This window comes from Chrysochloris asiatica, unplaced genomic scaffold, assembly GCF_000296735.1.
Source record: "Chrysochloris asiatica unplaced genomic scaffold, ChrAsi1.0 scaffold00188, whole genome shotgun sequence".
Classification (NCBI taxonomy): domain Eukaryota; kingdom Metazoa; phylum Chordata; class Mammalia; order Afrosoricida; family Chrysochloridae; genus Chrysochloris; species Chrysochloris asiatica.
In genome coordinates this window covers 5,259,570-5,286,608 of record NW_006408706.1, presented here as the reverse complement: position 1 = coordinate 5,286,608, position 27,039 = coordinate 5,259,570, and positions in this window count along the sequence as shown.

Here is a 27,039-nt window from a genome sequence, read left to right as displayed (position 1 = left end):
TATGTACAAAATTTCCTTGGTGACTAGAGTCTATTATCCATCCATGGATGGACTCCACACCACGTCTATCTGTCAGATTTTACTATACAATGACTCTTAAGTGAGGGCTATCCTGACTGAAAAGACCTACCATGGAATATTAGTTCAACCTTTGGAGAGTGGAGCTATAGGTTGAGTTCAACACATGGCAATGATCCAATCAATCATACTTACATAATCAAACTAAACACACACACACAAAGTCTTCTGGATACTGTTATTCTGTGAGCTTCCTGGTTTCCTTGTTAGTGAAATATATCAATGCTTGACAGGGTTTTTGTAACATGAAAGTTCTATACTGAAATCCTTTGTAAGTCTCACCCTTCATTTGTTTTTGTGCTATAATGAAACTATAATTTCAAGCACAGCATTCCCTGAGTTCTGTGAGTCATTCTAGCAAATTGTCAAGCTCAAAGTAGTAATATTGTTGTTAGCTGCCTTCAGGTCATTTCTGACTTACAGAGAATGAAACACTGCCCGGTCCTGTACCATCTGCACAATTGTTGTCATGTTTAAGCCACTGCTGCTACCATAGCGCCAATCCACCTTATTGGAGGTTTTCATCTTTTTTGCTGACCCTTCATTTTAACATATATGATGCACTTATCCTGGGACTGGTACTTCCTGATAACATGTCCAAAGTATGAGAGATGGTGTCTTACCCTCCTAGTTTTCAAGGAGCTTACTGGCTGGACTTCTTTCTAGACATATTTGTTTGTTCTTATGTTAGTCAGTCAATGGTACTTTGAATGTCCTTGACCAAATCCAACTTCTCAGATTATTTGCTCAGCATACATATTGAATAAGTACAGTAAAAAATACAACCCTGGGGCAGATATTTCCTGATTTTAAGCCTTTCAGTATCCCCTTGTTCTGTTCTAACAACTGTCTCTGGGTCTATGTCAGATTGGTCATGATCCACAGAGTCAAAAGCTTTTGCAAAGTGAATAAAGCACAATTAAACATTTTTCTGGTATTCTTTGCTTTCAGTCAGGATCCACCTGATGTCAGAAATGATATACCTGTCCTCTTCTGAATCTGGCTTGAGTTTCTGGAAGTTCCCTGTGATGTGCTGTTGTAATCCTAGTTGAATTATCTTCAGCAAAATTTTACTTGCACATGATATTAATTATATTGCTCGATGCTTTCAACATTCTGTTGCATCACCTCATTTGGAAATGGGCACAAATATAGAGCTCTTCTAATTGGTTGAGCAGGTAGCTGCTCAACCAAATTTCTAAAGTGAGCACCTCAAGTGCTCAGTCAGTTTGTTGAAAATTTTCAATTAGTACTCCATCAATTTCTGAGTCTTGTTTTTTTTATCAATGCCTTCAATGTAGATTGGACTTCTTCCTCCTATACCATCAGTTTTTTATAATCTGCTATCTCTTGAAATAGTTGAATATTAACCATTTATTTTGGGTACAGTGACTCTGTTGATATCTTCCAACTTGTTTTGATATTTTGACATCATTCAATATTTTGCCCATTATTGTTGTGTTGAGTGTCATCAAGTTAACTCTGACTAACAGTGATCCTGTATAGGGTTTTTGAGGAGCAACTGGTAGATTTAAACTGCCAGTCTTGTGGTTCACAGTCCAGTGCTTACCTTACAGAGTCACATCAGGAGTCTATTAGAATCTTACAATATTGCAAGTTGAGGCTTTTATTTTTTCCTTCAGTTCTTGAAGCTTCAGAAATGCTGAGGGTATAATTCCCTTTTAGTTTTCTAACTCCAGGTCTTTGCACATTTCATTATAATATTTTACTTTGTCTTCTCAAGCTGTCCTTAGAAATTTTCTGTTTAGCTCATTTACTTCCTCATTTATTCCATTCACTTTAGCTTCTCTAAGCTCAAAAGCAAGATTCAGAGTCTCTTCTGACATCCCTTTTTCTCTTTGATTTTTTTCTGTCTTTTTAATGAGCTTTTGCCTTCTTTCTGTATGTTCTTGGTGTCTTCCCATATTTCTTCTGATCTTTGACTATTAGTGTCTATGCATCAAATCTGTTCTTAAGCTGGTCTGTAAATTCAGGTGGGATATATTCAAGGTCATGTTTTGGCTCTCAAAGGAGTAATGGGAATCTGTCAGTTTGTAGCCCACAGCTCAAAAGTGAGAGCTATCTGGGGACTGCTGAGTTTATGTCTAGCACACTAAGGGGTAGATTTGTGGTTGTTAAGTGCTATTGAGTAGGTTCTGACTCATAGCAACCTTGCATAAGGTTTCCAAGGAGTAGCTGGTGAGTTTGAAATGCTGACTTTGTATTTAGCAGTCCATTTATTATCCTACAATGCCACACCAGGACTTCAAAGAGTAGAGAGAAACCCCAAAACTTTTTAGCCAGCAGAGGAAGAGAGAACTCCCCATTTTTTTTAGCCAGCATATCAGAAGTGAGGGTACTATAAGGATCAAATTTGTAGAAAACACCTAAAATCTCAGGCAGACTTGAAGGTCTGCCGGTCTGTGCCCTTTAACTTGTGAGATACTACTTAGCTCTGTGGTTAGAGTCAGAGGAAGAAGTACTGTACTTGCAGTTGGTGTCAAAAAGGGTATTTTGAATTAGAATCAAAATTAATTGGTGTGTGTCAGAGAAGAGACACAAGAGACAAACTTTATAGTAGAAGATTCCCTTTTCATTTTAAAATCCAGAGAATCTATTTGAGAAATGTTTTTGTTGATGTTTTTCCCACAGTAAAACAACATGATCAAAATTGCATTTTAGAAAAATCCCTCTAGAAGTATAATTAGAAGAAGGAAAATAACATTAATTGGAGATCAGTTAGTGTCGTGGATTAGCTAGGTGCTATTCCTTTGAACTCCCATGGCAACTTTGTAAATTAGGTAATTTTATAGTGTCCCTTTTTGACAGGTGAGGAAAGCTGAAGCTCATAAAGCTTTAATTATCTTTTCCCTTTTCCCACAGCACATCTCAAAGCCAATATGTTCACTGAGTACTATCTGACTCCAGAATCCATGTTCTTCTCACTAGATAAGCATATTAATTGGAGATTTTGATACTAGAGGCATAAAAACCTTTTAGAAAATGTTTTCAATAGCCCCTTCAAGTAATGAAAAGAAGGTATTACTAGGTCAGCAGTTGTGAGGACGGAAATGTGGAGACCAATTTTGAAAATACTCTGAAAATATAATAGAATGAACTTGGGCATTCATTAAAGGAGAGAGTTAAGGAAAAGGAGTGGGTCAAGGATGTCTTTACTTTCTAGTTTAGTAGAAATGAAAGATGTCACAGGAGAGAAAACAAGTATGTGAGAATTAGTGAACTTATTTTAGACTATTTTGAGTTTGAGACGACTGGGTTCATCATATTGAGATGTATGGTTGTTGTTGGGCCATCGAGCCGATTCCAACTCATAGCAACTCTGTATAGAATTTCTGAGGAGTGCCTGGTGGATTTAAACTGCCGACATCACAGTTCAAACAGATCTTGCAACCCAGTGCTTATGCTACAGCGCCATAAAGACGGAAAATAAAGGCCTAGACAAAAAGAAAGCTATAAAAGTACAAATATTTCCATTATGTTACAGAATTTAAAGAAAATAATTAGCATATTTTCTTATATCAACTTCTTTTATAAAATTTCAACTTCTTGCTTGAATGAAAACCTCCTCTGTAAATCCTGTTTCCCTTAAAATATTTGAAATAGAGTTTGTTTTTCGACATACAGACTTTGTATCACTAGGGCTGTAAATGGAATAGGTAACCTTGTTTTTCACAGTGGTTTTTATATATCATTCAACCTCCCTGTTCCCTGAAAACAAAACAACAACAAAAATCACTTTACATGTCATATCTTCAGAATATTCTATCCCCTACTTGCTACTCCCTGGTGAGCCACAAAAGTCAGTGTTTTATTAGCAATAATTTATTTTTTACTCCCAAGTTGACTCTAGCTTGATTGGGATGAGCTGGGCTTGCAAGCCTTAGTTCCAGGTTATGGATAAGCTGCACATGTGCTATCATTCTAGGACCCAGACTTCATGACCAGCAAGTATCTGCACATTTAGTTCTCAGAGCAGAGGGAAGCAGGGGCACAAAAGAACTGACAGAAACTCTCATTGTCTTTTAAAGTCTCTGCTTAAAACTGACACACTTATCTCTACCTTCTACTAGTCAAAGCCTAATATGGAGAGTTACATGGCTGTGCCCCTGTAGGGTAATCATTGGATTGCTAGCCACTAGGTCAATGGTTCAAACCCACCAGCCACTCCTTGGAAACTCTACATAGGGTCTCTATGTGTAGTCAGTATGGACTCTTGCTGTGGCACTGTAGAATCAGAACTGGACTGTGAACCACAAGGTTGGCAATTCAAACCCACCCAGCTGTTCCTTGGAAACCCTATATGGGGTCACTATGAGTCAGAACTGACTCAACGGCACTTAACTACAACATGAGTCAATATAAACTTGACGGCATTTAACAACAAAAATATGAGGACATGTCAAAAAGAATTACTACTAGGATTCTAGTCCATACATTCTCAGATTTATTTAAAAAAAAATTATTAAACATGTCTTTGCTATCAGTGTATGGCTGCAGGCAAGATCTCTCAGTAATGCACTTGCCTTAGTCTCATTAGGATTCCTTCATATAAAGGTCCAATCAAAGTAGTGGTGTCAAGGGGTTCTTCTGGGCCAGTTAAATTCAAGAGGTCAGCTCAGAAGGTTATGGTGACTGTTTTTTAGCTTTTAAATGGGTTATCTTTATATATTTTCTTGAAGGACACAGGATGATCAAGGGGGCTTATTAGGAATACATATTTTTAAATTGAAAAACTGTAATGATAAGAAAAAGGTCAAGACAGTTGCACCAAAAATTGTTTTCCCAGCATGACAATGCAAATGCTAATTTTTCAAGGGTAACATGGGCTGTTGTACAAGAATTCCATTGTAAAATCTTATCCCATCCAACCTACAACCTTCATCTTGCCCCTTCACACTTCTTTTTATTCCCCCAAAACTCGAAGAACCTTTAAAAGAAACACAATTTGAATTCTTCAAGAATGCCAAAACTGGCATTTTGATGTGTAACTTGAAAAGGACAGAATTCTTTGGGTAAGTTTTGTTGTTGTTATATGTCATTGAATCGGTTCTGGTTCATAGCAACACAAGAGAGCAAAATACTGCCTCGTCCTGCACCATCCTCAAAATTATTACACTTGAGCCCAGCGCTGCTGCCACTGTGCCAATACATCTCATTGGGGTTCTTCCTCTTTTTCTCTAACCCTCCACTTTGCCAAGCATAAGGTCCTTCTGCAGAGACTGGTCCCCTCTTATACCATGTCTGGAGTATGAGAGACGAAGTCTTATTCCCTTGTTTTGTTCAAATGAGTGCCTCGTGGTATATGTACAAGTTCCTCATGAGCACAATTAAATGTTCTGGAACAGGTCAAGGGGATACTGAATGATTTAAAATCAGGAAAGATGTGCACCAGCGTTGTATTAGCTCACCATGCTTATTCATCTGTTGTTGTTGTTGTTGTTGTTGTTAAATGCCTTCAGATCAACTCTGACTCATAGCAACTTTGTATAGACTTTGCAAAGCTTTAAGTCTTAACGGGAGTAGAAAGCCTCATCTTTCCCCCCACACATCACCTCTATGCTGAGCAAATAAGCTACTTCTTGAAATGGTTGAACACAGTAACTCTGTGTATTCCTTCCATCTTCTTTTGATGCTTTCTACATCATTCAATATTTTGCCCATGCTGTTAAGTGTCCACAAGTCAATTCTGATTCATAGCAACTTTGCATAGGTTTTTCAAGAAGTGCCTGCGGGTTTGAACTGTCAACCTTGTGGTTAACGGCATACCAGAACTCAATTTTGCCCATAAAATCCTTCAATATTGTAAGTGGAGGCTTGAATTTTTTCCTTGTTATTTCAGTTTCAGAAATACTGAGACTGTTTTCGTCTTTTGGTTTTCTTACTCCTGGTCTTTGCACATTTCATGATGATACTTGATTTTGTCTTCTCAACCCACCCTTTGAAATGCTTTCTTCTATTCTTTTACTTCCTCATTTTTCCAGTCACTTTAGCTTCTCTACATACAAGAACAAGGTTCAGAGTCTCTTCTCACATCCATTTTGGTCTTTTCTTTCTTTCCTGTGCTTTTAATGCCTTTTGGCTTTCTTTCTGCATGATGTTTTTGGTGTCATCCCGCAATTCTTCTGGTCTTCGGTCATTAATGTCTAAGGCGTCAAATCTGTTCTTGAGGTGGTCTCTGAACTCAGGTGGGATGTATTCAAAGTCATATTTTGGCTCTCGTGGACTTGTTTTAATTTTCCTCCCCTTTAGCTTAAACTTGTATATGAGCAATTGATGATCAGCTCCACATCAAGCTGCTGGCTTTGTTTTGGTTGACTATATTGAGCTTTCCCACCATCTCTTCTCACAGATGTAGTTAATTTGATTCCTGTGTATGCCATCTGGTATATGTCCAGGTGTATGATACCTTTTGTGATGTTTACAAAAGGTATTTGCAATGAAGAAGTCATTGGTCTCACAAATTCTATCATGCGATATCCAGAGCCATTTCTACCACCACAGCCATCTTTTTCGACTGCTGGTCTTTGTTTCCAATCTTCACATAAATCATTTGCTTCATGTGATAATATGAATCATGCTAATGATTCTTAAATTTGTCCATTCCTTATAAAAAATAGTATACAGGACTGTGTGAGTGTGATCATGCATGGTGTTTAGCGGGGCATTGTTGGTGGTGGTGGTGGTGTGCTGTGGAGTCGATTCTGACTCATAGAGATCCTGCATAGAGTTTCTGAGGCTATAAATCTTTACAGGAGCAGAAAGCCTCATCTTTCTCCCATGGAATGGCTGGTAGTTTCAAATTGCTGACCCTGAGGTTAGCAGTCTGACTCATAACCACTCTGCTACCAGAGTTAGGTGAGGGAAACAAATGACGTTAATAATTTTAGCTTCATTTTCAAAGATCAGAAATTTTCTGGAATTTACTTCAATAAATAGACTAGCATGTCTGTTTTGAAAATTTCAGGTAAAAGTAAACAAAACAAAAACCCAAAACAACAACACATGTTTGGTTTCATTCTTGTTTATTTATTCTTTGATTGCTATGAGTCTCACAAGCTTAAAAACCACTAGTAGAATGATATGTCAGCATCTCAAAAATCAAAGCAACTGGCACTCACATTTGAAAAGCAAGCTATAACCCTTTGTCATATCATCTTCTAATACTTGCTGTATCTTGTGAGCTAAATCATCTTTACTGAATCTCATTCCTTTGCATCAACGACTATTCCTGTTGCTTAATTCTTTTATTTTTTTATTTTTATCTTGGCATTGATATTGTTTTTATTATGGTATATATATGCAACAAGTCATTTACCATTTCAACAAACTTCACATTTACAATTTACAGACATTAATTGGGTTCATGTTACTTCTCTTACTTAGTCATCGTTTCATAAATTCCACAAAAATTGTTAGCAAACCTTTTTTATTTTTTACAGTAACATCTTTGTTTACTGAGTTCCTTCATATTTTTTACCTCATAGGAAGTAACCTGCTTATTTGAATGTGTTTACAAACTGAATATGTCTACGACACAGGATCTTCATGAAATGAAAGGCAAGATCATCCAGCTGTACAAACATATGCATAATTTATCAGACCAGTTTCTTAATATGGAAACAGTCATGAATTCTCTGTTTTATACTGTCAAATCCCAGGTTGGTATTAATGTTTGTTGTCTTATTCCTTGCTGGAGTTCATTCTAAAAGCATGACTCCCTATCTTGTGACATTAGAGTTAAACTGCAAAAATATTAGTTCCATGTGCAACATGCTCTGACTGTCCATGTAAATGTAACAGCCTGTCCCGGCTGGGTCTTTTCTTTGTCCTTTTCATTTGCTAATATTTGTCCTGTTTTACTAACCAATTTGTATAAAATCAATTGCTTAGACATAATCAAATGATGCCTGAGTTATATAAAAGACACCCCATTTTCCCGTTTTAAAATGTTTATTGGACTATAACAGTTATTTGGGTACAAGTGAAAATTTGTAAGTAACCTGAGTATTAAGTAAAATTAAGAGATTTTTGCTATTTTCAAATGTGTAATGTTATTTTAGGTGTGTATGGAGTTATTTTTGTAAAAAAGAATATTTAAGTACTTAGACAGTCTTGGTGAGGCACTGCAGGATAATGTGCTGGACTACAAGGTCAGCAGTTCAAGCTTACCAGCTGCTCCTCGGAAACTCTATACAGGGTCACTATAAGTTAAAACCAACTTGAAAGCACTTAACAACAACAAAAAGAGTAAACACAGGAGTTCTGGTGGGGCGCTGTGGGTTAATGTACTGGAATGCAAGGTCAGCAGTTCAAACTCACCAGCTGCTCCTTGGAAACCCCATACCGGATCACTATGGGTTAGAGAATCAACTCGACATCACTTAACAACAGCAAGAAGTGTAAACACAGAAGTCCTGATGTGGTGCTGTGGGTTAAAGCACTGGACTTCAAGGTTGGTTTGAACAGCATACTTGGTAGTTCAAGCCGCTCCTTGGAAACCCTATACGGGATCGCTATGAGTTGAAAGTGACTCGATGGCACTTAACCACAACAACAAGGGTAAACACAGGATCCTATTTGCTATAAGTAAGTCATGACAATGGCAACTTGCCAAAATACAATTAAGAAAACAAATTCTGTATGTTACAGTTCCAGAACACAGTTTTCTGATAATGCGGCTCTTAAAAAACAGATTTTAAAGTACAAAGGAGTTGAAAGTCAGTGATCTGAGAGGTCAAATGAAGCCTGTTCACGTGCTTTGTTTGGCCAGCACTGTATTTTACAAACACATTGTTTTTGAATGAGTGTCTTTGGGCATGTAAGTTCTCCTTATATATTGTTGTTGTTATTAAGTGCCTTAGAGTAGTTTCCTATTCATAGTGACCCTGTGTAAGGTTTCTGAGGCTGTAAATCTTTGTGGTAGCAGAAAGCCTCATCTTTCTCCTATAGAGTGGCTGGTGGGCTAGAACTGCTGACCTTGTTGTTCTCAGTCCAATATTTATCGTACAGAGCCAACACACTTCCCCTCCTTATATATATTCCCTCACTATTTCCTAAGTGTTTTAGACACCAACTCGTTTACCTTTAATTTAATGGCCCCTGAAGACTGGAATTTGCAACTCAGATTACAGTAATGGTTTTCAAATTGCTCTTTGCATAACTGTTGGTCCCATGGACTACATTAGGAATTGCTTCTCAGTCAAAAGAAAGTCACAGATGGTATACTCCTCTTTTAATTCATTTTAGTCCATGCGGTATGTGTAAAATTCTATTTCCTAAAAGGATCCTTACTAAAAGGATGTTTGGAAAATCAGACCCAGATAAACATATGGATAATATAATCTTCACAGTCCTCTATGACTATTATTTATCTCCACCAAGCTTTTAAAACCTTTTTGAAAGACAATGAGTTCAGGATTACACTCCTGGAAAGGACCTTGAGTACAATCCTTTATATTGTAGGAGTTAAGTGCAGTGCTTTATGCTTCAATACACAGTTCTGCTGGGATCCAGTTGACTTCCTCTTGTGAAAATTAAGAATCCTGAAAAGGGCTTGTAATTGACTAGAAGGACTGTTCACCTCTTTTCCAAGGTGAGCCAGGTTATTCATGTGGCTGTTGCTGTAAAATACCGTCGAGTTGGTACCAACTCATAGTGACCCTGTATAGGGTTTCAGAGGAGCAGCTGGCGAGCTTGAACTTCTGACCTTGTGGTTCACAGCAACCTTGCAGTCCAATGCATTAACTCACAACACCACACCAGGACATCATTGGACAGCAATTCTGGATGTGTTATTACACAGCAACAACTGGGCCAGCAAGCCTTCACAGTTCCAAATGATAAAGCATGCTGCCATAATGTCTTGGAAAGCACTTTTAAATCATAGGGAAAAGGTTCAGTAAATTATACATAATACAAAATGAACTTCCATATAACAAATTGTAAATAAGCTAAACTTTTTATCCAAGAAGTTGACTTCTATTTGTATAATATTTTATTTGCAATCCTTTCTTCTGCTAGGAACAAGATAGTTGTCACAATTTTCTATTAAGACAACTCTTCCATCCTTTTTTTTTTTTTTTAATAATTCATTTTGATAGAAAAAAAAGTGCTTATCTTGCAATTGTGTTTGTTGTTGTTGTTAGGTGCCATTGCATCGGTTCCAACTCATAGCAACCATGCATAGGGTTTTGAAGGAGTATCTGGTGGGTTTGAACTACTGGCCTTGTGGTTAGCAGTCCAGAGCTTATCCTAAATGTCCACATCAGGAAAGGAATATTCATCCAGAAAGATATTTATGGAAAATGTAAAATAAAGGTACCATTACACTTTCCTATTCGTCTTCCTCTGAAAGTCATTATGTAATGCATCAATATAACTCATTTCTCCTGACTTTGAATTTCTTACTTGCATTACAATGCAAGTCTTTTTGTATTGTTAACTGATTATTTTAATCAGTGCAGTTAAAACCTTAATAATATTTGTTCCCAACATTAAGGCTGAGAAAACTTAAATGAAAGCCAGGGTCTTAAATTAGTATAGAGATGTTTGGTACAAAATGTAATAGTGTTCATACAAAATATTGGTTTCAGAGACTCATAATGATGTTAAGTAAGAAAACAGTATAAACATTGATGTCTTAAAGGGCCCATAAGTATAGCTGTACATAAGCACTGGACTGCTAACCATAGGTTGGTGGTTCAAACTCTCCAGCCATTTCTTGGATATTCTACACAGGGTTGTCACGAGTCAGAATTAACTGATAACACTTAACAACCACAACAATATAGGTGAAATAAAGACCTGCCTTTTAAACCCTAGGAAGAGCTGCATTCAGATTTATGTCAAATAAAAAAAAGTGATAAAAGCAGAACACTTATGAAAGAACATTAAACAGACATAAAATAAAAACTCTCCCACCCCCAATATATTTAACCTTACTATTTTAGTCCAACTACTATCTAGGACTCAGAGAGTCACCTGGTGGTAGTGTGTCATGTAGTCAGTTCTGATTCCTAACCATCCTGCATAGGGTTTCTGAGGCTATAAATCTTTATGGGAGCAGAAAGCCTCATCTTTCTCCCTCGAAACTTCTGGTAGTTTTGAACTGCTGACCTTGAGGTTAGCAGCCTGACTGGTAACTACTATGCTACCAGATCTTCTTTGGTATTGGTATTTTATAATGTGAAAAGTAAATCTTTCCTGGGTGAATTTGTATCTGAGTTGCAATAGCTTATTCACTAAGTTCATATTTTGAATGACTGCCTTCTTAATGATCTTCCCTCCTAGATATACCCACCAAATTTGGGATCCCTTCATAGCACTGTATATATTGAAGTTATAAAGATAGTCATTTTCATATTTCAGCAGACCGTGGGTGAACTCTTTCAATTTTCATATTTTGCATTAGCTCATTAGTCTGCCTTATCCTTGTCAAAAGTAAATACAAACTCAGAAAATTCTGATTTACTGGGGTACTGAATAGATAAAATTAAGCTATTAACCTTTAATGGGTGGTACAAGAAGTCTCTAGCTCAAGTTCCTATAAGATTTGCAACTGTAAATATCAGATGCAACCGGAAACACTTTGCCCCTCCAAAAATTTTCTTAGCATGGGTGTCCTTCCACCCATCAATTGCTCAATTCAATTTCGTTTATATTGTTGTGGTTGTTCTTAAGTGCCGTACAATCGGTTCCAACCCATAGCGATCTTGTATAGGGTTTCCAAGAAGCGGCTGGTGATCTTGAACCACCTACCTTACAGTTCAAACTGATTTTGCAGTCCAATGCGCCACACCAGAACTGCTCTTTGTTTATAGAGGCTGTGGGAAAAAAATAAATCTTATTACAATTATTCCCTTTACCTGCCTCAAATAGCCCATTGACACTTTTTTCCCCCCAGAATATCAGAAAAATACTTTTGTCAAGAGCCTAGCATATGTTAGTCATTCAGTGTATGCTGAATTTTTCAATTGTTGAATATATCAATAAAAGTTGCAGTGAATCTGATTTTTCAGTGTAGACAACATGCTTGCCTTACTTTTTCCGCCATTTAAAGCCCTTTTATTTTTCACGAAAACTTCCCCAAAAGGTTACACAGAAAGTAGAAAAAAGACAAGCTCATATTTATAAACTTCATAATATCCAAAATATTATTTGAGAAGTAAAAAGCAAAACTAAGAGACAAAATGAATAGACTCTTTGGTTTTAAAGTTAATCTAAAAAATTAATCCAAAATTTAAGTAAGTGACTTAATAGTATTTGAACACCATACATATATATTTTTTGTTTGCCTTTGTACTTGTTAGTTGTTTTCATTTTAGTCTTTATCCCAAATGGCTATGTGTAGGAAATTATCTGACATTAGAAGATACAGTCAGGGACCCAATATGAGTTCAGATTATGTCATTAAGTTCAGCTCCTTTATAAAATGTATAAGAAAAAACATGAAAGGAAATGATTTGTTCAAGATCACTGGGTTGGCCAGTATGATGAATTATTAATAGTTTAAAAATTATTATTTATAATTATAGATTATTAGTAGATCCCACCTAGATATCATCATTCCTAATATGGCACATTTTAACTTTTTATTGATGATATTTTTTATTCCTGCATGGATAATAGAGAACCAGTTTCATTTCGCTCCAAATGGAACTCTTTGTAAAATGATAGAGATATGTTCTGGCAGCTTTAAACTATGGCTGTAAGGAAGCATATTATAATGTGTTTAGAAGTTCTATGTTAGTCACCAATATGTTATTCACTGGCTGAGTGTGGTGTTGTAGGGTAAGCACTTGACCACTTGGTCAGTTTGAACCACAAGGTTGGAGGTTCAAACCCACCAGCTGATCCTCTGAAACCCTGTAAAGGGTTGCTATGAGTTGGAACTAACTCAGTAGCACTTAGCAACAATAATATTGTTCAAGTTTCTTTGCTATAAGTGAGAAATAAAAAATCAAAAGTCTACAGAAAACTAACTAAAATGTTTTAGCTCATAGAACTGAAAACTCCAATGCCTAGCTTCAGGTATCTGAACCCAGGATGCCAAAGCCATTGAATCTTAAACTCCTATAGTACAGCTTTAGCAATCCAGATAGGAAGAGTAAAAGGGGAAAAACAACAACAACAACACAGGCCTTGCTGATTTCTTATACTGGTCCCGACACTAGTCATTGTGAAGTAGGAGATGCTATTCAGAGTGGTCATGTTCATCCCACGAATGAGATGAAATGAGCTTGCCACACCCAAACAACATGGAATCTCAAAATAAAAAGCAATTCCATCATCAAAATGACGAGATACTTTACACAATCGTCTATCATGGTCCCCCTTTTCTTTTACAGTGTGACCCATGAGCACTCGGTCTAAACTATGAAGCTCATTTGGATTTTGAAAGGGCATCCATCCAAGTCTGTGGGGTGCTATTACCCATATTTCTTTCTGTTGACAGGGAAGCTCCAGGCCTGGGATTCTCATTTGCATTGACATCTCTGACATTTTAGAAACAGTCATTTGTGTAGACTGTGATTTAGTACAGCAGCACTAATTGCTCATATTTATTTAATTGTTAAAACACATCTAATCATGCAATATCAGAAAATTAATTAAACATTGACCCAACCTGACCCTACCAAAATATGAAGGGTAGGGGATCCACAACTACCTTCTCTCCTTATTACGGATAACATATCTTTTAGGTTCGTTTTAATGTCATAAATATAATTATGTATAATCAAATAGTGTTTATTTCCTTAGTGATAAAAGTCTGATGCACTAACAAACAAGTATTTGCCTGCAGCAAGTTTACAATAATCAACTTCAAGAAAAAAAATAGATTATAACAGAAATAATAGGACACAGTTTTTCGCAACAATTTTGTTGAAGATTATAATACAGTTTTGAAATCACAATACAAAGATGTAAATTTACAAGGTTTATAATCAATTGAATTCCTGAAATAACCATATATAGCACTTTTCTGTCCCTTCAAAGAAAATAAGCATGGTTTAATGTGTCTTTCCATTGGATGTCAGTATTGTACCACTAAAATCTCCCTGACATCTTAACCTCACAAAAGAGAACTTGATATTTTGCTGAGAAATTCAAAAGTCAAACTGTTTCAAATAATTTTGCTTACAACTCAAATAATGATATCTTTGTTTTGGCCTGGTGAAAATGCCTTTACCATGCTTGTCTTCCAGCAGCTACAGAATCCTGTTGATTTGAAAATGAATGCATTTGAGACACAACTTGAAAATGTCACTGCCACTTTGAATAACCTTCAAACCCGCTTAGAGGAGGTCAGTACTCTGTCTAGGTTGGTGAACAAGTTAGGATGATTAATTTTTTAAAAGGATAATAATTCAATTTTAAAAGATACACAGTTACTCACCTTGTGTGAAATAGCATATTTGTTCATTTTGGAGGTGGTTGGCAGGAAGCTACACAATGATTTCTGAAGCTGCAAACGGAGGTATAGAGCATATCATAATATATTTATTAAGCACTAATGCAAACCTCATTGAGTTATAGGAAGGGAAATGTATTCCCCAGTGCTTAGAATTAACTGAACATGAAGAACTCAAATGAGATTGTTTAGTAAGAAGGAGAAGAAATTTCCATGCCTACCTCCCCAAACAAATAAATCACTGATTATATCCTGGGAATGTTTTCAAATAGTCTATGCTTAATGATATAAATAGTATTAATAACTGAATTTATATTCACATGTCTTTTTTACTTTACTTTTCAAATGTATACTTCAGATGAGGATTGTGAATGCCGCATTTATGCTTAAGATATAAATACTAGGGTTTCAAGGTCAGCTATCCTTGAATTGTTCTTTTGTGTTTAAAGACAATGGCAGAGTTGCTTCACTGAATGGCTAGCTTGTGTTCATACATAAACAAGCACAGACAAATTCCGTGTAACAGCATACGAGCATCTTTGAAATCATTCCTGTTTCATCTCTAAAGAAAGGGTCAATGAGCTAAATAGAAAAAGGAAAGCTCTCTTTCCTAGATTGCCATCTGTTTATGCCTTTTGTTGAAAACATATTCTTTCTTTTTAAGTCAGTGTCATCTTTCTAATTAATACAATGTTAACAGCATCACAAAACATGCAGTCACATACTTTTCCTGAGGAAAGTGCTACATTGAAAAAGTGAAACTAGGTTTTCAAAAGTCCATGCACAATTCATCTGAGATCATATTTAAGGAGATTTGAATAAAATCGCATTGCAATGAGTAAAGCAGACAGACATCTTGATTTGGCAGCTGTAGATTTGAGTGTCAATTAGTTTGTTGTTGTCAGGTGCCATCGAGTCGGAACCGACTCATAGCGACCCCATGCACAGCAGAACGAAACAATGTCCGATCCTGGGCCAACCTCATTACCGCTGCCACACCCGAGTCCATCAATGATGCCACCTGGCTGATCCATCTCATTGGGGGTCTTCCTCTTTTTCTCTGACCCTCCACCCTACCCAGCATGACATCCTTCTCCAGCGATTGTTTCCTCCAGACAACATGTCCAAAGTAGGAGAGACGAAGTTTAGCCATCCTGGCCTCCAAGGAGCACTCTGGCTGCACTTCCTCCAAAACAGATCTATTGGTTCTTTTGGCAGTCCATGGCACTTTCAGTACTCTCCTCCAACACCACAACTCAAAGGCATCAATTCTTCTACGATCCTCCTTATTCACTGTCCAGCTTTCGCATCCATATGAGGCTATTGAAAACACAATGGCCTGGGTCAGGCGCACCCTAGTCCTCAAGCTGACATCTCTACTCTTCAACACTTTAAAAAGTTCCTGTGCAGCAGATTTGCCCAGTGCAATACGTCGTCTGATCTCTTGACTGCTACTTCCGCGAGTGTTGATAGTTGATCCAAGAAGAATGAAGTCCTTGACAACTTCAATTAGTTTATGAGGGTACAAAAACATGTTCAAAACTAGTCATTCATTGAACTAATATTCCTCAAGATCAGTGATGAGCAAAGCATGTGACAGTATGAAATCTGAGCAAGAAGAAAAGAAAAAAAAAAAAAAAACCTCTTAAGCAAGACACAAATAATAGTTTTGTTAAGCTGAAGAACTTCATGTGAAAAAGAAAGCATCACCAAATAGGAGTGAAGAAAGAAGATGCGTGTAATGGCAATAGAAATCACACTGAGGAAACAGGATGGCTGTTGTTATATGGAGGGGATTGCAATCACTGAGATGAAACAAAGTGTATGCTTTGGTGACTGTAAAACTGATGATCTTGTCTGTAAACCTTCATTTAATTCATAATAAATATAGTTAAAGAAAAAAATGTATTATAAAGGGTACAGATTGGAGGAAGACTCATTAACAACCTATGATATGCAGATGATACAACGTTGCTTGCTGAAAGTGAAGAGGGCTTAAAATTTTTTACTGATGAAGATCAAAGAGGACAGCCTTCGGTATGGATTACATCTCAATGTCAAGAAAACAAAAATCCTCACCACTGGACCAATAAACAACATTCTTATCAACGGAGAAAAGATTGAAGTTGTCAAGGACTTCATTCTTCTTGGATCAACTATCAACACTCATGGAAGCAGCAGTCAAGAAATCAAATGATGGTATTGCATTAGGCAAATCTGCTGCACAAGACGTTTTTTAAAGTGTTGAAGAGCAAAGATGTTGGCTTGAAGATTAAGGTGAGCCTGACACAAGCCATGGCATTTTTAATAACCTCATATGGATGCGAAAGCTGGACAGTGAATAAGGAAGATTGTAGAAGAATTGATGCATTTGAGTTTTGGTGTTGGAAGAGAATATTTAAACCGTCATGGGCTGCCAAAGGAACAAGCAAATCTATGTTGGAAGAAGTACAGCCAGAGTGCTCCTTGGAGGCCAGAATGGCCAAACTTCGTCTCCCATACTTTGGATATATTATCAGGAAGGACCAGTAGCTGGAGAAGGATATCATGTTTGGTAAGGTGGAGGGTCAGAGAAAAAGAGGAAGATCCCCCTCCCCCGCATGAGATGGATTGGCAAAGTGGCAACATCAATAGGCTCAAGTGTGGCAACAATTGTGAGGTTGGCCCAGGATCGGGCAGTGTTCCATTCTGCTGTGCATAAGGTCGCTATGAGTAGGTACCGACTCGATGGCACCTAACAACAGGGACAGCAGAGTAATTATAAATTTGAAAAAAAAAATTAGTTCAGACAAATACTTCATATCAAATGCTATAATTAATTCCTATTGATTAAAATGTAAAATATTCTAAATTAAACCACATGCTACTAAAAGAAACTCTGTTGGTTGTTATGTGCTGTGGAGTCAGTTCCGACTCATAGCGACCCTGTACAGGGTTTCCGAGGCTGTAAATATTTACGGGAGTAGAAAGCCTCATCTTTCTCCTATGGAACAGCTGGCAGTTTCGAACTGCTGAGCTTGCAGTTCGCAGCCTGATTTGTTAGAGGTAAATATTTATCAAAACTCTGGAGGGAACAGAGATAACTAGGTACATTTGGAAACAAGGATAGAACTAATGAAAAGATAGAGTGATAAAAAGATAAGCTATCAGGGGCAAGCACTATACTTGTTAGTCACTGTTGAGAAAAAAAAAAAAAAAAAATCATTTCAACTCATAAAAGCCCAGTATGAGAGAGATGAAATGTCTCACAGCATTTTCTAAGCTGTAAGGAGCTCCTGGTAGCGCAGTGGTTACAAGTCAGGCTGCGAACCTCAAGGTCAGCAGTTTGAGACTACCAGCTATTCCACGGGAGAAAGATGAGGCTTTCTGCTCTCATAAAGATTTACAGTCTCGGAAACACTATGAGTCGGAACCGATTCCACGGCACACCACCACCACACCAGTCTTCAGTTGTCGAAGGATAATCACTGGACTAGCAGTTCAAACCTACCAGCTTCTATCCAGAAACCCTATACAGGGTCTTTATGAGTCGGAACCGATTCAGTGGCACTTAATAACAACAGCAATCGTTTTTACCAGACAGCCATGGTACCGTGCTGTAAGCATTGAACTGGTAACCACAAGGTCAGCAATTCAAACACATCAGTCACTCCTCAGAAATCCTATAGAGGGTGTCTATGAATCAGAGTTGGCTCGATGGCACACAACAACAACAACAATCTTTACCAGAGCCATTTCCAAGTATTTTCTCTCATGGATTTCAAAATGGTGGGTTCAAACCATTTCATGCCACCAAGGATTCTTGGTACAAACATTAAAAGGAAAGTAATTCATTAAGAAAAATATATTTGCAAATAAGGATGTGTATAAGGAATTTTTTTAAGCATAATTATAAATATTAACAGATAAGGAAAGAGATACAAATAGATTCTTTAGTAAAGAAGTGAGAAATAAAACAAACATTAGACACAATTTGCACTTGGTAAACTAGTAGAAAGAAAAAAATAAGTTTAATTTCCAATAATGGCATATGATCGGAAAATAGATACTAGTGTGATACTGTAAACTGTAGAACATTTTTTGAAAAGCAGTATAACAATGTCTCAAAGGACCATCGCATTCATTAACTCAATGAAATTCAATTCTACAATTATATTCTAATAAAATCATACAAATATATCAGAAGTAGCAAGCCAACAATATCCCTGAAAGCATTATATGTAAAAACAAATAATGGGAAAGAAATATACAGCAAAATAATATGAATATTTCTGTAAATATATACTTACAGTGATTTAGAAAACTAGAGAATATATATCTTGATAGATGATTACTCAAGAATACCACTAATAAATATGCATAACAGTGAGAGAAAAAATGTATATTATACATTGGCAATTGAGAAAAGAAAATAGATGAAGAAAACATATTTATACATTATTATGATTATTGAAGTTATCAAAGATTTCGTTTTACTTGGGTCTAAAATCAATGCCCATGGGAATGTTGTTGTTGTTAAGTGCTGTCGAGTCGGTTCCGACCCATAGCGACCCTGAACGGGTTTCCAAGGCTGTAAATCCTTACGGGAGCAGAAAGTCTCATATTTCTCCCACGGAGCACCTGGTAGTTTCGAACTGCTGGCCTTGCGGTTCGCAGCCCAATTCGTAAACACTATGGTACCAGAACTCCAAATGGGAATAGTAGTCAAGAAATCAAAGAATACATTGCATTGGACAAATTGACTGCAAAAGACCTCTTTCGTGTTAAAAACCAATAATGTCACTTTGAGGAACTAATAAGGTCACTGACCCAAGCCATGGTATTTTCAATCACTTCATGTGTGTGTGAAAGGTAGAATATGACTAAGGGAGACTTAAAAAGAATTCAAACATAACATTTGTGAGGATGATACACGTCTCGGTACTGTTTCCTTCTGTTGCGTGGAAGGCACTGTGAGTCAGAACCAACTCAAAGGCACCTAACTACAATTGGTACATTGGAATTGTGGTGTTGGTGAAGAACACGGAATATGATGTATGGCTATAAGAATGAACAAGTCTGTCTTGGAAGAAGTACAGTAAGAATGCTCCTTAGAAGCGAGAATGGTTAAGACTCTGTTTCATGTACTTTGTAAATGCTAGCAAGAGGAAGCCAGTTCCTGCACAAGGACATTATATTTGGAAAAGTAGAGGGTCAATGAAGGAAAGGAAAATCCTCAATCAGATGGATTAACACCCTGGCTGCAACAATGGGCATTCAGCATAGTAAAGATTGTGAGACTGGCAAAGGACCAGGCGATGTTTAGTTCTGTTGTACATAGGGTTGCTATGAGTCCAAGCTGACATTCAAATACTTTTTAAAATACCTAACAGTATGGAGTCCCCGTATGGAGTCCTGGTGTGGCCTCGTAGGATAACATTCTAATGCAAGTTCTCCTTTATAGGGTCATTATGGGTCAGAACCAACAACAACAACAACAAACTAACAGTAGGACATTTGGAGTTTTAGTGTGACACTGTAAAATAAGCACTGGATTGCTAATAACAAGATCATCTGTGGTTCAAACCTAGCAACTACTCTTCAGAAAGCTTATACAGAGTCCCTATGACTCCACAGCCCAACACAACAACAATAGGACATTTGCATTTGTAGAGTGATGTCGAGTGTTTTGTTTTGCTGTTTTTATTTCCCAAATTTTGTTAACTGTATGTCTTTCAATAAACCACTCAGCCTTTCTCAGCTTCTATTTACTTACTTGAAAAATTGTGTTGTAAGAATTATAATATACTCTTGTTGTTAAGTGTCTCTGAGTCAATTTGAACTGCATAGGATTTCCAAGGAGTATGTGGTGAGTTTGAACCACCAACCTTTCAGTTCAAACCAACTTTATGGTTGAGTGCTTATCTTACAGTGCCACACCAGGACTGGATATATATTAGGGCCTCAATTAGATCTACTGAATCTGAATGTGATGGTCAAAAATAATAGTTGCAGCTTTAAAATCTGTAATTTTTATGCAAGAAGATAAAAACAGGCCCACTCTTTTGGAAAATAGAAGAACCCAGGGGCCATAGTTGACACTTAATTATAGGTGTGTTAAATACTAAAGAAGATGCTTAACAGCAAAGGTAAGAATTCCTCAACCTTGATATTCACAACTAACCCCTCAAACCCAGACTCACTGACATCATATTAATTCCAACTCATGGAGATCCCATGTCTTACAGAGTAATACTGCTCCATAGGGTATTTTGTAGAGGGATGAAATCTTTATGGAAGCAAATCACAAGGCCTTTCTTCCGCTGAACATCTGTGTTAAATCTTTGATCTTTAGGTTAGCAGTCAGTTGCAAACTACTTGTGACATCCAGGCTCCTTATATTCTCCACAGGCAGTATCCTCCCCACAGGAATATAAAATTCCTGATGAGCCAGCTATAGATACTTCCTCCCACTCATCAAACATCAGAATAAAAATGAGTAGGATTAGCTTTAGTTTCAGGTAACTCTGAGTTTGCTCGATTTTTTTAAAAAATAAACCATTACTTTGGCAAACATTGCAACTGATCACACTCTGAAGTTTCATTTAATTTTGTATTTGATTTAAAAAAAAAAAAAGTTTACTTCTAGGTGGTGGTGTTGGTTATGTGCCATGGAGTCAGTTCTGACTCATAGCAACCCTGTTTCTGAGGCTATAAATCTGTACCAGAGCAGAAAGCCTCATCTTTCTCCCACTCAACAGCTGGTAGTTTTGAACTGCTGACCTTGCAGTTTTGCAGCCCAGTTTGTAACCACTATGCTACCAGAGCTCTTACTTCTAAGTAGGTCTAGCAAAAGGACTGATTAAAATAGCTTAGTCCCCTCCCTCCCTTTTTTAGAGGCATTGAGAACTATTACGTAATATACACCTTTTCAAGTGCATTCTATATTTTCTGACAAAATCAGGACATCCTGTTACACATTTCCATAGCTTCTTGCCTGACTCCATTTATGACATCGTAGTGTTAATTATATCAATGGGAATTTTCCAGATAAACTGACTATGTGAACTAGGAAGCTTTCTGTCTACATCATTATCTAGCTGATACAGTGTACTTGGCACATAGCAGGAAATCAGTAAATATTTTCTAATAAATTAATAAAAATTATAACTATTGTTTAAATTAGGACATATACTTCAAATATTTATAGTTGTTTATTTCCAATATGATAAATGTAATGCAGCTTACCCAATATTAAGACCACATGTAGGCCTCCTGAGAAATTATAGTAGCTAACATTATTATGTACTGTTTTTTACTTCTGTGTCAGTTCACAGAGCTAAGTAGACACAGCAAAGTACAGACTAAACATTCAATTTAACCAATATAGACACATTAGTGTAACTAAATGAGACTATGAAAAATTTAATTTGGATTTAAATGACTTAAGTAATTAAATTACCTAGATAATTAACAAAATCCCAATTCCACTTGTAGTATGTGGACACAGACTTGAAAAATGTAATTGTGATTTTTTTTTTTTTCAATTACTCCTTAGTATGAAGTTCTTGTGTGGCACTGTATAATAAGTACTGGACCATAAAATCAGTTTGAACTGCAAGGTCAGTTGTTCAAACCCACTAGTTACTCATCAGAAACCCTATACAGGGTCACTATGAATCAGAACTGACAGGACAGCACTTAACAACAACACTCCTTGGTAGAAATAGGTTCCAAAGAATAAATAAAGCAAACAGACGATCATATACAACTCAAAGAAGGTCAAAGTTTAAACGTAGCTTGGAGTTTATCAAATTCTTTTTTTCTCATTTAGAAAATAAGATGACTGAGATTTAAAGATAAAAAAAAAATTTTTTTTCCCAATTCCTGCCAATATATAGACATCAAAACACAGGTTTCTGGCAATGAATGTGAATACATGATTTCTATCATACTATTTCTGCCTCTGAAACTTATTGACTGAAGCTCTAAGTGAGTTGATTCGTTAAAATATGGATAATCATTAGCCTAATAAGGATTCCTGGTGGCACCGTGGTTAAAGCACTCAGCTGCTACCCAAAAGGTTGACTATTGAACTCATCAGTGACTCCCAGGGAGAAAGATAAGATTTCTGCTCCAGCAAAAATTTAAAGCCTCGGCATCCCTCTACAGGGCCTCTGTGCGTCAGAACCGACTACATGGCACTTCACAACAACAATAAAAATCAAAGACTTTCTCATTTGCCATATTATTTTGCTTAAATAAGCAAATATAAATGGGCACTTTTTTTTGTATTATATAGAATCCATTCCAAAGAGACAACATGTAACAAAGTACAACTTCCCCACTGGGCTTCCTAGACTGTGGTGGTGTGGTAGGATCAGAACTGGACTGTGAACCTCAAGATCAGCTGATTCTGTGAATCAGAACTGACTCAACAGCACTTAACAACAATAGCAACAATCTTTTTGGAAGGGGATTGCTATACCCTTTCCTGTAGAGCTGTTGGTTGAGTTTGAACCACCAATCGTTTTATTAATAACCAAATGCTTAACCATTGTGCAACCAGGGTTCCTTAATGGAGATAGGTTATTGTTGTTAAGTGCCATCAAGTCATTTCCGACTCATAGCAACCCTGTATAAGGTTTCCAAGGAGTGACTGAACCTCTGACCCTGTGGTTCAAACTGACTTTTCAGTCCTGTGCTTATCCTACAATGCCACACATAGTTCAACAGTGTTTGAAGCCATCAATCATTAAGAATTAACTTTAAAAAAATTATAAGGATCAATCATCTCCAAAACATAAATATGGATAATGGCAGAATGTGCAAAATAAAAAATGTATACTCACGTCTTCTATTGGTTCCTATTAACATTCTATTAGAATTCTTCACCAAACCCATTACCATGGAGTGCATGCCAATTCCTAATGAACCTATAGGACAGAGCAGAACCACAGGGTTTCCAGGGCTGTAAATATTTATGGAAGCAGACTGCTACATCTTTCACCCACTGAGGATCTGGTGGGTTCCCCAGGCTCCTTCTTAGTAGTACACACAGAGGAATTTATGTAGTCAAAGCAAATGAATGTTCTACACTACCAAGAATTGGAGAATATCTGCTTTGTTGATGGTGGTGGTATTAAGTGTCATCAGTTAGCCTGTATAGGGTTTCTGAGAAGCGGCTGGTGAGCTTGAATTGCCAAGCTTGTGGTTTGCAGTTCAGTGTTTGTTATACAGCACCACAAGACTCCACGTAATAATTCCAGAAAGAAATATATTTATAGTATAAGCAAGCGGTTATGTGCCGAGGAATCGGTTCCAGCTCAGAGCCACACTGTACAGGATTTCCAAGGCTGTAAATTTTTATGGGAGCAGAATTCCTCATCTTTCTTTCTCCGGTGGAACAGCTGGTAGTTTCAAACTGCTGACCTTGAGGTTCACAGCCCGATTCGTAACCGCTACTCTACTAGAGCGCCTTATATAAACTAGTATAAAATCCTTTAAATTGTATTCTTTATACAAATTTCTTATAATAAAGTGTAATTAGTGCTGCTTCCTATTTGTTATAAACCAGTTTTAAGGTATTTTCTTTTTAAAAGGAAATTTACTAAAGTTTTCAATTTTAGTCCAATCTTCAGTTAATCTCAGTGGCTCTGCGGGTTAATGTGCAAGGTCGATTTGAACTATAAATTCGGCGACTCCCGCTCACCAGAAACCTTATGTAGGGTCTCTATGAGTTGGAACCCACTGGATGGCTTTTAACAGCAATCAGGATTCTTTAAAACCCTGAAACAAGTGAATAAGCAAATCTAAATTTGACCACAAGGTGTCACCAAAGGATGGTTTATGATAACAAAAATACAGTTTTAACCTTTTGATCACTGGCTCCTGTTAGGAAAATTATTTATTTCTCAGCACAATGAAGAAACTATAATTTAGTAAAGTATTCTTTACAACGGCTAATTCTTCAATGTTGTATTGCAATAAGAGACAATATCTTCAAAGTAAGTCAAATACAGATAAATAGAGAAATCACTGTTCATCATTTCAAAAAATCCTAACAGACCCACCTGATATAATAAATATAGATGTATATAATTTCTCTGTTTTCATTAGAATGTAAGTATAGATTTCCTCCTTTCCCCCATAAGACACCTCTTTTATATGAGGGATTTAGAAGTTATTTGCAACTGAAACTATGCATATCGTGTAACTTTAAAGCTAGTATAGTATTATAAGTCCCAAACAGGAAACTTTGTCAATTAATTTTACATATTTAATTGCTTAAATAATTTGAATATATACTCTTCATGCATTGGATTTATTCCTATAAGATAAATTAATGGACTACATTGCTTAATAAAGTTTTATGGTAGAACATCTAAAAAGAGCAGCAACAATGCTCCTTCTATCCTTCATCTGTCAGTTTGTCAAATTGTGGTGTCTTGTGTGTTGCTGAGACACTGGAATCTATGCCAACCATATTTTAAACACCAGCAGGAGCACCTATGATAAACAGGTTTCAGTGAAGCTTCCAGACAAAGACAGACTTGGAAGAATAAAAGAAAGACCACATGGTTAGCCACTGAAAAACTTATGAACAGCAAGTGAACATTATCTAATATAGTACCAGAACTGAGTCCCTCAGGTTGGAAGGAACTCAAAATAGGACTGTGGAAGAGCTGCCAAAGTAGACTTGACCTAAATGACATGAATGGAGTAAAGCTTTCAGAACTTTATTTGCTGATGAGGCACAGCTCAAAATGGAGAGAAGCACCTGGAAACATCCATTAATAATCAGAATGTGGAATATATAAAGCATAAATCTAGTAAAAAGTTGAAGTCGTGAAAAGGGAAATGCAATACATAAAGGTCAATATCCTAGACATTAGTGAACTGAAATGGACTGATATGATTTAGTATGCCCAGAATGGCAAATTGAAGAGGAATGGCATCGTATTCATACAAAAGAATATTTCAGGATTTATCTTGAAGTACAATGCTATCTGTGAAAGAATTATGTCTCTATACCTACAAGGAAGAGCAGTTAATACAACTATTATTCAAATGAATGCAGCATCCACTAAAGCCAGTGATGATGAAATTGAAGAAGTCTGCCAAATCCTAGAGTGACATTATAGGATACGTTCTGGGCTGCTAACCACAAAGTTGTCAGTTCAAATCCACCAGACGACTCATGGGAGCGCAAAACAGTTGCTATGAGTTGAAACAACACTTGATAGCCATTATCAATGACAATCAAGTTCTTCAGGCTGAAACTGATCACACTTGCAATCAAGATGCATTGAGCCAGGTTCTGGCTGCAGCAGAAGCAGAGTCAGGTAGGACAGTCTCCATGGGGGAGGGACTGAAAACCCAGAGAAGCTGCTTTCACAGAATAGCGCCAGAGCTCTGGATCTAACATAAGGTACAGGGCGTCAGTTTCCCCGCACACATCAGTGGAAAAATCACAGTATAAAGGAAAATACTGTGATTTAAGAATCGCTCGAGAAACCGGACTTCCACTGCGGCCACTCCACCGGGCGGAGTTCAGAGGGCAGGGCTACAGCCAGACCAACACAGGGAACCAGAGCTAAAAGCAGTGCAGTGACATTTGCAAAAGGAGGTATGTATGAGGGGATTTCTACACATTTTTCCTCCTCTTCCCTGTCACACTTTCTTTACCAAGCCCATACACCTTCAGGCAGGTGGGTGTGCACTCCACAAAAAAAAACGTCAAGCATTGAACCCACAGTTTTTCCCACAGCACAGAGAGAAAGAACCCTATCGGTCCCAAGGAAAAATTCTTTGGCAGCTGTTTATGACATCAGTGTCTGGGTGTTGTTGTTGTTAAGTACCATCAAGTCGGTTCCGACCCATAGCGAACCTGTACAGGGTTTCCAAGGTTGTAAATCTTTACGGGAGCAGAAAACCTCATCTTTCTCCTGTGGAATGGCTGGTAGTTTCGAACTGCTGACCTTAAGGTTCGCAGCCCGATTCATAACCACTACGCTGGTAGCAGCCATAAATTAACTTATGCAGGACCCTTTGCCCTGGCATATCCAGCAAGAAAAAAGCAGGCCTGTTAAGCCTGACAGACAAACCATATAAACAATATGTAAAACTCCAACATAAAAGGATGCAACTATCTTGAGAATTACGCTTCAGATACCTAACTGACCTTCAGAGACAAAAATAGTAGACAATCTTTCTCACATTAACTTCTTAATATCTATCTACAAACCTCTATGATGGTGACCAGAGGAGGGGCCTGCTGGAAGCATCTACGGTGCACACACACTCCCTGTGCAGCAAGGCTACAGAGGAGTTGGACACAGCTATATTTTTGTTTCAAAATGGTGGTTTTGTCTCTGCTTTTACATTGCTTCTGTTTTTGGTCCTTTTGATCACTCATTTTTCCTGCAGATGGGAGCTTTTTCTCCCTACATTACCCAGGAAGAGACAGCAACGGTGGTCCTATAGCCAAGCTACAAGCATACTCCATAATATTCTACCATTGAGACAACAGCCAATAATAGCTGCTAAGC